The sequence below is a fragment of the Diceros bicornis genome, chromosome 37, assembly GCF_020826845.1.
Source record: "Diceros bicornis minor isolate mBicDic1 chromosome 37, mDicBic1.mat.cur, whole genome shotgun sequence".
In the NCBI taxonomy this organism is placed as follows: domain Eukaryota; kingdom Metazoa; phylum Chordata; class Mammalia; order Perissodactyla; family Rhinocerotidae; genus Diceros; species Diceros bicornis.
In genome coordinates, this window is record NC_080776.1 from 8,301,282 (window position 1) to 8,313,751 (window position 12,470).

Genomic DNA, 12,470 nt, shown 5'->3' on the forward strand with positions numbered 1-12,470 from the left:
GGTTCTCATCTCTCCTGATCTTGATACAAGGGTCTCCTCCATATCTTTCCCACTGGGAGTTACTGCCTCTAACCTCTCTTCGCCTCTGGGTTCTCTCTTCTCCACAAATGCTCCCCCAGCCTCTGGCCACCAGCAGCCCCTGGGTCCTGAGCCCCCTCCATCCCAATTGCCCTCGTGGCCCCACCTTGTCCCCACAGGCCAGCGCCAGCGTGCGGGGCAGCGTTGGGAGTGGAGCTGGATCCTGGATGGAGAGTCAGGGAGACTCTTAGGCACCATCCCAGCAGCTCTGTTGGCTTCATCCACAGGTGTGCCCTGTCCCTCTGGGTGCACAGAACCACCAGGAGAACCTGTGAAATGCAGAGTCCCGGGCCCCACCTCTGGGGACTCCGGTTTAGTAGAGCTGGGAAATCTGTACAATTTTTAAAGTTCCCAAGCTGCAAATGAGAGAAGTACACAGTTTAATTCTATCTGTACTGTTTTCTCTAAGTAATACCTGTAGGAACAAGGTGTTCACTGTAGTATTTTGCCTGATCGTTAACATAAAAGGAGAATGAAAAATTTATAGAGCTCTCCAAGTGATCTGATGTACCCAGATTTGGGAACTAGTCTTCAAGACCCCTGGGAGTCATTCATCCATTGGTTCTGTCTTCAAGTAGAGCTGCCTTTAGTCAAGCCTCGGAGATTGTGGGCCACTTTCCATCCAGATCTCTAGGGAAGAAGCCATGACGGCCTCCCTATCCCATTGGTCCCCATTGTGAGACCTCCCAATGGCTCCCCTCCATCCCTCCTACTGCACCTGCATCCCTATTGTTAATTGACCCCTGACACCAACAAAGAGTCAATTCTTTCTACATTCAAGGCAGATAGAAGCTTGAAGAGTTGAAGGCATATAAGTGACAATAAATTTTTTAGATGAAAATAATAGAATTTTGACCTGAGTTTGTTAAGGTGATACGGGAGTGAGTGTCAGGAAAGAAGAAGGACGGGGTATAAAAGGAACAGGGACTCTCTGGGCACCTCCACGGTGAGAAGAGACAGGAGGCCGAGTGTATTCGTTTGCTTGCGCTGGAGGCGAGAAGTCTAAAACGAAGGTGTTGGCAGGGTTGGTTACTTCTGAGGACCATGAGGGAAGACTCCATCCCAAGCCTCTTCCCTTGGCTTGCAGATGGCTGTCTTCACATCATCTTCCCTCTATGTGTGTCTGCGTCCAAATTTCCCCTTTTTATAAGGACACCAGTCGTATTGGATTAGGGCCCACCCTAATGGCGTCACTTTAACTCGTTTACCTCTAAAGACCCTTCTTCGACATAAGGTCGCATTCTGAGGTACTAGGGGTTAGGACTTCAATATATGAATTTGGCAGGGGCACAATTCTAAAACACCAAGCTAGCACCCACTGACCCCAGTTCCTCCGCCTGTTTCACAGAAAGGCAAAACTGAGGCCCAGGCCCTGCAGGCCGCCCATCCACTGGAGCTACAGTGAATCATCGGCAGGAGCCAGAAGCTGACCCAGCAGCCAGGCCTCCCAGCCCGGAGTGGTCACCACAGGCTCTTGTAAAGCCAGCAAGCAGAGGCTTCGGAACTGGAATCTGAATCCATCCAATACCGTGTGGTTTGCTCAGAGAGCCTTTTATTTCCTTTAAAATATAGATGTATAGAGAGCTGCATGCCCTCCAACATATGGGAAACAACCTCGTCCAGATGATCTGTAAAACCCCAAATTGTCCCCATTAGCTTCCCGGGAACCTCTTTGCTGAGCACGACTGGACCTCAAATCCCACTACCTGGACAACATCCAGCTAGTCATTCCGGTCACTCTGGAGTCTGAAAGTCCCTCACATGACCCCCGCCCCTGCCCCTCCTTTGCCACATCATCAGAATTCACTAAGTCCACACTCAAGTTCAAATTCAAAAATAATTTTTTTCCTTTTTTTTCAAGATCCTCAATTATCTTCTAGATAACAGGGGGCAATCACATCCCGGGTCTCCCAAGGGTGATCTGACAGTAGAGGGAAAGGAATTTAGAGTGGGCACTAGGAAGAAATTCCATGTGCACCCAGCATCGCCCAAACAGCTCTGAGCCTGAGGTGGAATGCAGTGGATCCTACTGTAGCTGTGCTGGAGGGAGGTTATCGGCTGTGGAAATTCTGAGGCTCTACCTGGTTCTCTCTGCAGCTCAGCTGAGTCCCTAAATAATAAACTCAACTTCCTGTGGAGTCCCCATGTGGGTGTAAAGGCATTAAAATACGTACTGGGAGAATCATTAATTGCTCCAAGGGAGCAGGACTTCTCAGGGAAGGCCAGCATAACCACTGTCATCACCATTCCTTTGTGAGGAACTTCTTGGGTACAGCACAGTGCTCTCTGGGGCTCAAAGTCAAAAGCAGGCACAGTGGAATAAACTGACTCTTCGACGGCCAGTGTGGCGGTCATTTGCCTGTTTGCTCCCGCTTTCTGGCTCCACTCTGCTCTGCTCTACATCACACAAAACTTCATTCCCAGGCTCCCTTGCCCTCTGACGTGGGGACAACTTTGACATGAGAGGCATGAGAGAGGGGCAGAAGGAAGAGGGAGACCACGCTATTTCTGCCCCCACTCTTTCTGCTCTGGGCAGCGTCTCAAGAAATGGCAGCCTCCATTCCGTGGCTCTAGCTCCCAACACGTGGGCTGCCCACAGTTTCAGCTTCTGCCAGGTGGCCCCAGTCCTGGTTGCCAGTAGTGACACCCCCCACCTTATCCCTCCAACCCCGGGGGTGTTAGGAGCTTCCTGGTGTCGTTAATTCCGGTCAGGTTTCTCAGCTCTCCCATCTCCCGGTGACCCTGTGTTCAACTCTACATAAAATACTCCAAGCGGTTTCTGTGTTCTGTTTGGACCCTGACTAATACAGCAAATGACAGAAATCCAATTCAAACCAGCCAGGAAAGAGGAGGAATCTATGGTCTCACAGAAGGAAATTGCGGGCGGGGCAGGGAAGCAGCTGGATCTCAGGAGTAACTGGAGAATTCTCTCGTTGCTCGTCTCTGCTTCTCTCTGTAGGGCAGCTTCCTGCCCCCTGATACGTTTGCTCCTCGGTTCTTGGGAATGGCCCCCAGCCGCTCTCAGACTCTCATCTTCACGTTCAATGACAGTTGTTCCTTCGGTCCCAATTAAAAAGACACCAGGTAAGGTCTTCTGTTGGCCTAGCTGGGGACATGTGCCCAACTCTGACCAGGGAACGGGAACTGGTTGATGCAGCCAGTTAGAATCACGTGGTTGGGGGACACCTAAGAAAATGAGGCCTGAGGCACCCCTTAAGTGATCAGGCTTATTGGGAGGTGCAATCTCGAAGCAAGGAGAGTGCAGGAAAAAGGATAGCAAGACAGAGGAGAAAAGGGAGCAAATGCAAGGAATGCATTACCGAGTGGTCCACAGCTTCACGAAAGGCCACAGCCAGTTTCTCATTCACATTGGATGTCTTGACACATCTGAGGCACAATCACTGTGCTGAGAACATCCCATCAGATGGAGGAAGGGAGGAAAGCTTGTCTGCTGGGTCCCATCTCCTGTCTCTCATAGGTCAAATTGTCCACACAAGGCATTCCTCCCCCACGCTTCCAGGCTGTTGCATCACTTGGCATCTTGGGGAGCCCCTGGTGGAGTCAGATGCCACACTCTGCTGTGTGGCACTTCCTCAGAGACCAGAATGGGGGGACATGAGGGCCTCTGTGGACCAGGGCGGGTCAGGTCCACCATGGCAGGAGCAATGGAGGCCATGTTGGAGCCTGGAACCCATCCCAAGGGAGGGAACCATTGGCCATAGTTGTAACTGTGGCTGCAACAGGAGAAAATCTCTGTGAACAAGTAGAGAGGACCTAGAAGAGAAGAAAGGCCAAGCAAATCTGAGGTGGTACAGACATTAAGGTGATGGGGGTGGGGGAACAGATCCCAAAAGAAGGAAGCACTCTCCCAAGAAGGAAAGGGTCCTGTAGGGACAAAACAATAGATGTAGGGATAGGAGCTGCCAGGTTGAACAACAGAAGGATGAACGGGGTATTTCTATTACATGCACATCAGGGCAACAAGAGGTGTGGGAAACGCAGACAGAGACTCAGAGGTGAGCCTTCTGGAGGTGCAAGTGCTCTGCCCTTCTCTCCACGCTCTTGACCTCCTTCAATGGTGCTCCTCACTCATTCTCTCCCTTTTCTGAGCCCCTGCTCTGCACCACATAGCATTTCAGGTGACTAATACATGGTCTGTGCCCACAGCCACATACCCTGACTGCAAGTACCTCTCACCTCCTCCACCGTGACCCAGCCATCTCCATCTCCCCATGGTCTCCCATGACCACCTCCTCACACTTTTCTGTCTTGGCTTCGCTTCAGTCTCCTCTACACACAGCAGCCAGAAGGTCCTTCTAAGACCCAGATCAGATCATGTTTGTTTTGTCCCCTTCTTCAAACCCCCCAAAGGCTTCCCATCATCCTTCAATCAAAGTCCGTATTCATTGCGCCCCTACAGAGTCTGGCCTCCAGGCCTCCAGCCTCCCACTGACACTTCTCCCCTTCACTCACCCCGGTTTCAGCCGCACTGGCCATTTTGCTGTTCCCAGAGCCCGGCCGGCTTGCTCCCACCTCAGGGGATTTGCCCTTGCTGTGTCCTCCCCATGAACCACGCTTCCCAGGTACCATCGCGGCCCACGCCCTGGCTGCTTTCAGGTCACCTTCCCAGAATGGCCTCCCTCGTCACCCGAGCCGAAAGAGCACTTCTGTTCACGCTCTACCCGCTTAGCCTGTCTTACTGTTCCTCACACACTTATCACTCACTGACATCACATCGCGCGCGCGCGCGTGTGTGTGTGTGTGTGTGTGTGTAATTCTCCCTCCCCATTAGAATGTAACCTCCATGAGATTAGGGGTCTTGTTACATTCCCACTGTAGCTAAAACAATGCCTGGCACGACGAGGCTCTCAATAAATATTTTTGCAGTGAACGGACCGATCTGGTGGGAGACAGATTGATCACCGTGGCATGACAAGGGCCAAAGCAGATGCAAGAACAAGTGGTCATCATCGTGAAAGCCTTGGGGTTGGTTCTCCAGCCAGAGGGGTCCAGGAAGTCCCACCTGCAGTTTCCAAAGCAGTTCAAGGACGACGGAAGATGCTGCTCAGACAAAGACGGCTGACAGAGAGAGGCCAGACTCCCACTGGTGCAAGACAGTTCAAGGTGAGCACAGCGAAGTCACTCAGGGCCTTTGCTTACAACACTGTGTATTTTCTCTGTTTAAGACGTTTGTCATGGAATGTCAGCGAGGAAGGGGAGGTGGGAATCATCTCGGTCAGCCCTCCTGCTGTATAGGTCAGGAAACTGAACCTCAGAGAAGGTAAACCACTTCTTTCCAAACGACACAGTGAGTTGGTGGCCAAGCCCATTGTGACAGATCTTTAGACACTCAGGCTCTCAATTGCTTAAAGAATTTGGTCCTAGGGACACTCCTCCTTTCTGACAGAAGACTCTGAGAAAGGTTCACACCGGTTATTGCTAAGGGGAAACTCGGCTATTAGAAGAAGCTTCATTGTACTTAAATTTAAAGCCACAGAGTAATTTGTCAGGAGAGTGAGGACTTTCTTATTACTAAAAAAATAGGTTTTGTAAACATCGTGAGGACCGGGACCACACTTGTCTGGTTCACCATTGCCACCAAGTGCCAACCAGGTGCCTGGCACATGCAGGTACTCAGTAATTGGGGCTGACTTCATTGATTAAGGAGACTGGGAAGTAATTCCTCTGGAGGAAAAGAGTCGGGCATGAAGTCTGGTATTCTCTCCACTTTGCGTCCATATGGGGGGAAGAAGCAAGGAGGCTTAAATTTCCAACTGGTGATGGGGGTGTTCAAATGACAAACCGAGGGATTTCCCAGATTCCAATAATTCAGTTATGGATTAAAAGGCAACAACTTTCACCACTCAGCACTCCTGGTATTTTTTTCAGTTTAGAGAACAGGAAGAAGTGCTGTGAAACTTGGGAGTCATTATACCCTTGTGGGTTTGACCTCAGTGGGAATGTCACAAGAAATGGCCTACTAAACCTTTAATTATGAAATTATCAACATTTTCTAACCACCATCAATATTTGGGAGAAAGCTACCTTGTTGTACCTAGTGGTTTGCCTCTTTTTCACCTTGCTTTTTAATACTTCAGTTTACTAACAAATGGCTTTAAAGAGGGGTTCTGCTCTGCTCGGTTCCAACATGTGGGAGTTGATCATACATAACCAAGGGCCACCACGACCATGTGCCCGGATGGCAGCTCACTTCTTTTAAGACATGAGTAAACCTCTTACAAGCCGAGTCAGCAAATCTAAATATACGCCAGACAGTGAGTATCGCAGTGGAAGCTGGGAACAGTACCCGGCTCAGAGCCAGGCAAAAGGGACCCCGCCCTAGACCATTCCTTAAAGGCCCCAACCTGGCCTCAAAGCTCTCCACAAGACAAGGATTTGGGGGGCAAATGGAATATGCCAGCCCAAGACCAGCACATCCTTCTGAACCACACCCTGGGCACCTGTGCAGGCCTCTGTCCAGAGTTCCTCCTCCCCAGACTGGACTAAACCACTCCACTAGCACGCACACACCAAGGCTCGAGGGGTGGCCAAGCTTGGCTGCATGTGCTGGTGAGACCACCCCGCACGCACACAGAAGCTCCCAGATCAGGTTGCAGTTGGGGGCAGGAAGAGCAGGTGGGGGGACAGGCAGGGGCTGGTCCTCCCTGTTCCAGTATATTCCAGTGCAGACCTCTGAGGAGTCTGAAGTTCTAAATTAGAAGCTGCTCTTCTAGGTTGTCATAAAGGGATTTTGTTCGTCAAAGAAGGAAGAAAGAAGACACGAGTTTGCAGTTCTGTTTATAACTTTTGAATACTTAGCCATACTCTAGATGGACCTCCGTTTCTACTCCCACCCTGGGCCCCACCGACATTAGGGCTGGGCCTGGTTGGGAAGGCATTGCTCCCATCAAGGTCCTGGGGCCCACTGCTTCGGGGTACAAAGGCTGCAAGTAGAGGGGATTGGAGTCCTCACATCCCAGAGCAGCAGCCCCTTCCTCCCAGACACTTCCGCAGGATTCACCTCTGAATTCGAGCTTCCACCTTCCTCTGAGGGAAGGAAAAAGAGACTTTCCTCGGGATGCAGTGGCTGAGGTCCCTGCAGTCAAGTCAGCCATTCCCAAAGTGGGAGTGAGATGAAATCAAAGAACTCGTGCTGGGGCGAGCAGAGAGGGACTGAAGGGACTTTGGAAGGGCCCAGACAGGTTACTTTCTTTGGAGTGTGATTCTCTACAAGGCTTGGAAGACTGTCGAGAGATGGGGCAGAGGGGGGAGGAAGAAGGCAGAGGCGTTCCTGGCTTTCTGGAACCTTGGAGCCTGGGGGTTGAAGGAGTAGGTTTTGGCTCTATGTCAGGTGTCAGGTGACAGCGGGGCAGCTGGGCCCAAGGAATTCCCGGAGCCCTGGAGCCGCACACAAGGCTCTCAGTGCAGCCCCACCTCCTGCCGCATTGCAGGCCCAGGTTCTCCATTAGGCTCAGCCCACACTGTTTTGGGGGGACATCAAAAATGCTTTTATTTTAGTGTCTTTAAAATTTCCAAGACTAAAACATAAATCCAGCCTGAATTATATTTGTCTTTATACCAATGTAGCCATAAAATATAATTTTCAATATTTTTCTGTGGAGGAAGGGGCCCACTAGGGTAAAGTGACCCAGAAATAATACCAGGTCCCTGATGGCAAGAGGCCCCAAGGGGCCAGCCACTGTCTGCTCTCCAGGCGCAGCCATGATCCCAGTGACACGTGATCGACGGGCAGCAGCAAGGGTCACGATAACCGATTACAGCGAGGAGCAGCACAGTGAGCTGGAGGCTCTGGCATCCCTCTACCCCGACTCCTTCACAGGCAGATGTCTCCCAGCTGTCCCTGTAGAGCCACAGTCCTGTTCCCGTTCTCGCTCACCAGCAGGACAGCCGTGCTGTAAGGATGTTAAGGGGACGAGTGAAGAGGGGTTTGAGAGTGTCATTAACTGGCTTGGTTGCACATTGATCCAATCCTCCTGAAAGCTAGTCTTCCAACATATAAATGGACTCTCCTGATACCACATTCCCCTTCAGCAGTGCTACATTTGACGAGGTCCTGCTGAGCATGATCAGAAAATCCACCCAGCTCCCGCATCGTGGTGACATCCGAGGCTGGAGAAAATGATGAGACCGTCCAGACTACCCTCAAGTTTGCATACAGTGAAAAATACCCAGATGAAGCCCCCCTTTATGAAATCTTCTCCCAGAAAAGTCTAGAAGATAGTGATGTCTCAGACATTTTAAAATTATTAGCGTTACAGGCAGAAGAAAACCTCGGTAGGGTGACGATCTTTACTTTAGTGACCGCTGTGCCAGAAAAATTAAATGAAATAGTAGATCAAAGAAAAACCAGAAGAAAAGAAGAAAAGGAACAGACAGAAAAAGAAGCAGTGGCCAAAAAGCAATTATTTCACCGCACTCCTGTTACAATTGAGAATTTCTTAAGTTGGAAGGCCAGGTTTGATGCAAAACTCCTGGAAATTAAAAAGAAACAAAGGAAAGAAGAAGAAGCAGGAAAAAATAAAGTGAGAAACAGCTACTTGAAGCAGATCATAATCTTGACACAGCTGCTATCCAGTTCTTGGAGGATGCTGGAAATAACGTGGACATGGATAAGTCGTTGTTCCGGGACATGGATGACTTGGAGCTGGAGGATGATGACGTTGATCCAGACGACAATCCTGCTGACCCAGAGAGTGACTTGACTGACTAATGGACAGTCCCCATCTGCAGAGAGGCTTGACTGCCACAGCATCTGTGGCTATGCTGAGAGGGTGATTTTCCTTTCTTTTTTTCTAAGAAAAAATAATTTTCAGGAGAATATTCTTCTGGTAGCTTTCATCATTGAACTAGATAAACTGACCTTAAAAATTGCAAAAAAAAAAAAAAAAAAGAGGCCCTGAGGGGGGTAGCAGCCCATGGAAGGACAGGGCCCAGACCCGAGGACCCCCTCAGCATCCTCAACTCCACCGGAGCCGGGAGCAGAGCGGCAGTGGACCGAATGTGGGAATGTGCTCACTTGGCAGCAGTCGGACACACAGAACGCATCACGAAAGATCGGGAATGGGCCCCCCAGAGACAGCTGAACATGCCGTTAAGAACGCAGGCTCGGCGTCAGACACACCTAGATTCCAATTCCCGCTTTGCATTCTCACCAAAGGAGTGACTTTGGGCAAGAACCTCAGTTTCTCAAGCTGTCAGATGTGGATAACACCCTCAAAGGGTGTTGAGAGCCCCACACATTAACAGCTGTTCAGTTAATGGTGACGATGGACACTGACCATTTCAGGACCAGACAAGAGGCAGGTAGCCACAGTGCACATGAGAGGCACCGCCCACCTCAAAATACCTCCCCTACCTGGTCTGTCCCTCCCAGCTTCAAATCTGCCACTCAAACTCTTGTTTGTTAAAAGGTAGACTAGAACCTCAAGAGCAAAGTAAGACAGTGAGCTTAGGGGTATGCGGTGTAAAAACACGATGGAGTGAATTAATGGGTGGATATACTTAATGACGGAGCCTCACAATGCCAGCAGCTCAGCATCCTAAAGGCATAAAAAGCCCTGAGTGAAGGTCTCTGGAACAATCTGAACAGATTCCCAATCCAGAATTGGAGAGGAAAGAGAAGAGCAGGGAAGAGCTGAGACCACCCCACTCCCCACATCCCGGGAGAGACAACTTGTGAAGCCTCCACTCCAGCAAGCTGGAGGCTGTAATCTTGTGCAGTGGGCCAGAGAGGTAGGTTCATCTCCCTGTTTGCATCAGCATGCCTTCCAGAGGTCATTTCATCCATCCTTCTGCCTCCCTCTTCCTTTCCTGTCGCTCCCCACCTTTGAGCGCCCACCTACAGGAGACCCTCTTAGCAGGAACTTAACTCACAGAGACCATTTTGCAAACTTTCATTTTTTAATCCCTGATTTTTCTTTTTTACCTTTTTATGTTAGAGTAAAAACAAAAATCAGCTAAATCCAGACCAACAACCCATCTTTCTAAAAAATTACTTTATGAGACTAAAATCAGCAAAATGTTTCATTTTCAATTTCCCAAACCAAAGAATATGTGCAGATCCAGGCTCTAAGTTTCGTCCCCTTCTCCCAACCAGCTCATCCTTGACACAGAACATGAGTAAAACCAAACCCAGAGGAGAGCTCCTTCCGGGCCAGCTGCCCGGTTCCATCAGGCCAAGCCTGAGACTTCTGTGGTCCAGCCTCATGGTTGATGATGATTTGGAGGCTGACACGGCTGCACAGACATCTGCAGAAGCTAGAACCTTCTGATGGCTGCCCACACATGGAGGGAAGCAGCACTTGTTTCAAACAAAAATCATATCATGAGACTAAAGCACCGATCAGCCAGCATCAGGGCTGTGACTACAGAATCTTAGAAGTGATTTAGTCAAAGGATCCAGCTTTAGAAATTAATGAATAGGTTCAAAGAGATTAACACCTTGACCAGAGGGGCAGTGAGGCAGGACTCATCCTAGCCGGGGCTGGAATCCAAGGTCCAGCCCCACCCCACCCCCACCCCCACCCCCGCCCTGAGCCGTTTCCATGACACCGCTTCCCTCCATCACTCCAGCTGAGACCCTGAGCAGCCAAGGAGAAAGTTCTGGGTCTCACGGTGCTTTCATTTGAAGTATCAAAAATGAGCAGAGCTCAGATTGTCTCCCCCACCCTCCTTCTCCCACTCAACAATAGCTAAATGAACTCAGCTGAAAGTTTCCAAAGAATTGGACTTTGGGGCCAAGCCCAGAGATGGAAACTTTAGCCTGGGAAGCGAATTGAGCAGGAAGCTGAACAAGTGAAAACAGAAGGGCTGAATTAGGAAGTAATGAGAGGGGAATCACGGCTTCCGCACATCCGCCCGCGAGGCCCGGCAACGCCTGGTCCCGCCTGCGATTTTCCCCCAAGCGGGGCCTCCAGCTGCTGAGCCGCACGGCATGTATACGGCGCCCTGGCAGGTCAGCACCGGCCTCTACCCCTAGGGCCTGGGTCACGGGGGCTCTGGCCTTTGTCCTCTGTACCTGGCCAGCTCACCATCACCCTGGACCTTTCCTTGCAGAGATATCACTGAGGACTCTGAGCTGGGCTTCCTCTGGGAGGCTAACCAGGCCTGACCTAATGTGGGGGTCGTGGGGAGCTGCAGGAGAGGGTTACAAGGGGTCTACAGGGCCTCTGGCTGGCCCCACAGGAGGTACTCAAATAACCCAAGTCTTTCAGGCAGGAAGCCCCTGGCTAAGTGGGAACGATGGAGACTGAAGGGAAATCTCTCATTACTGGGGCCTCCAAACCTCCCATTCACATCTCCAAATAGACTCAGGCATTTCTCCTTCGCAAAAAAGCTTCTCTAAAGAAGGGTGAGAGCCTGACACCACCTACTAGGGCTGCTGGCGGAGTTCCATGTGATCACGAAGGCAAAGCTCTCAGCTCGGGGCCTGGAGCTCAAAATTGACCATCAACCACTTGAATGAAAGCCTTTGAAGGCAGGCCACCAACTGGCTCTGCATCCCCGGTGCCTGGCACCCTACTTGGCACACAGTGGTGCCTAATTAATACTAGATGGATGCGCAGTCACACACTGAGAGCAGCGAAGTCCTGAGGGAACTGCGAGGGCCACACACAGGTCACTGGCAGCCAGGCCCTGGCTCCAGGTGTAGGAGATAGCGCATCTCTGTGACACGGAGGCCGCCTCCTCTAAAGGCTGTGGAGCCTGGTGAACTGAGGGATCCCCGGGGAGGCTGGCCAGGGAAGAGCTTCCCTCAAGAGTTGAAAACAATAGGCGGCAGGTTAGGGTTCATCGTCAAGCCCAGTTCCAGAAGCCAAACTGAGGCCAGGATCTCCTCTTCCAGCCACACTCCGATCTGCGTGAAGCCCCCCACACCCTGGCCTCCACCTGGGCAAGTTTAGAAATAGCCCATAGGGAGAGTTCTCCTTCACCCAGGGCCATTCTGGACACAATCCCTTGCGTAGCCAGGAAACAGCTGTGGAAGCACAAAGCACCACGCAATGGGCCGGGATTGTTGTCATCAGCACAACCAGCAGATACGGTTGTGATCCCCATTTTACATAGAAGGAAACTGAGGTGCAGAAGTCCAGTCACTTACCCAAGTGACTTTTACAGAGCTGCTGAGTACCAGAGCTTGGGTCTGAGCCACCCAGCCCCTCCAGCCCCCAAGCTTAGGCCCCTCATCACCATGCTCTTCTGCTCTAAGAGGATGAGAGCTGAACTTGATGGATGGATTGGGTTGTCTGCCAGTGGCTTAGCCCAGAGGGCTTCCTGGAGGAGGCCGGCCTTGATGAGTTCTGAGAAAGCAGAAGGGGATCACTAAGGAACCCAGGAAGGAATAGGCATCCTGGAGCAAAACCCTCAGAGACAAT

General features: G+C 50.9%; 1 pseudogene; it reads left to right on the forward strand.

Moving 5' to 3' along the window:
* Nucleotides 1–7,800: 7,800 nt before the first annotated feature.
* Nucleotides 7,801–8,865, forward strand: LOC131399243 (RWD domain-containing protein 1-like; annotated as a pseudogene).
* Nucleotides 8,866–12,470: the final 3,605 nt, after the last annotated feature.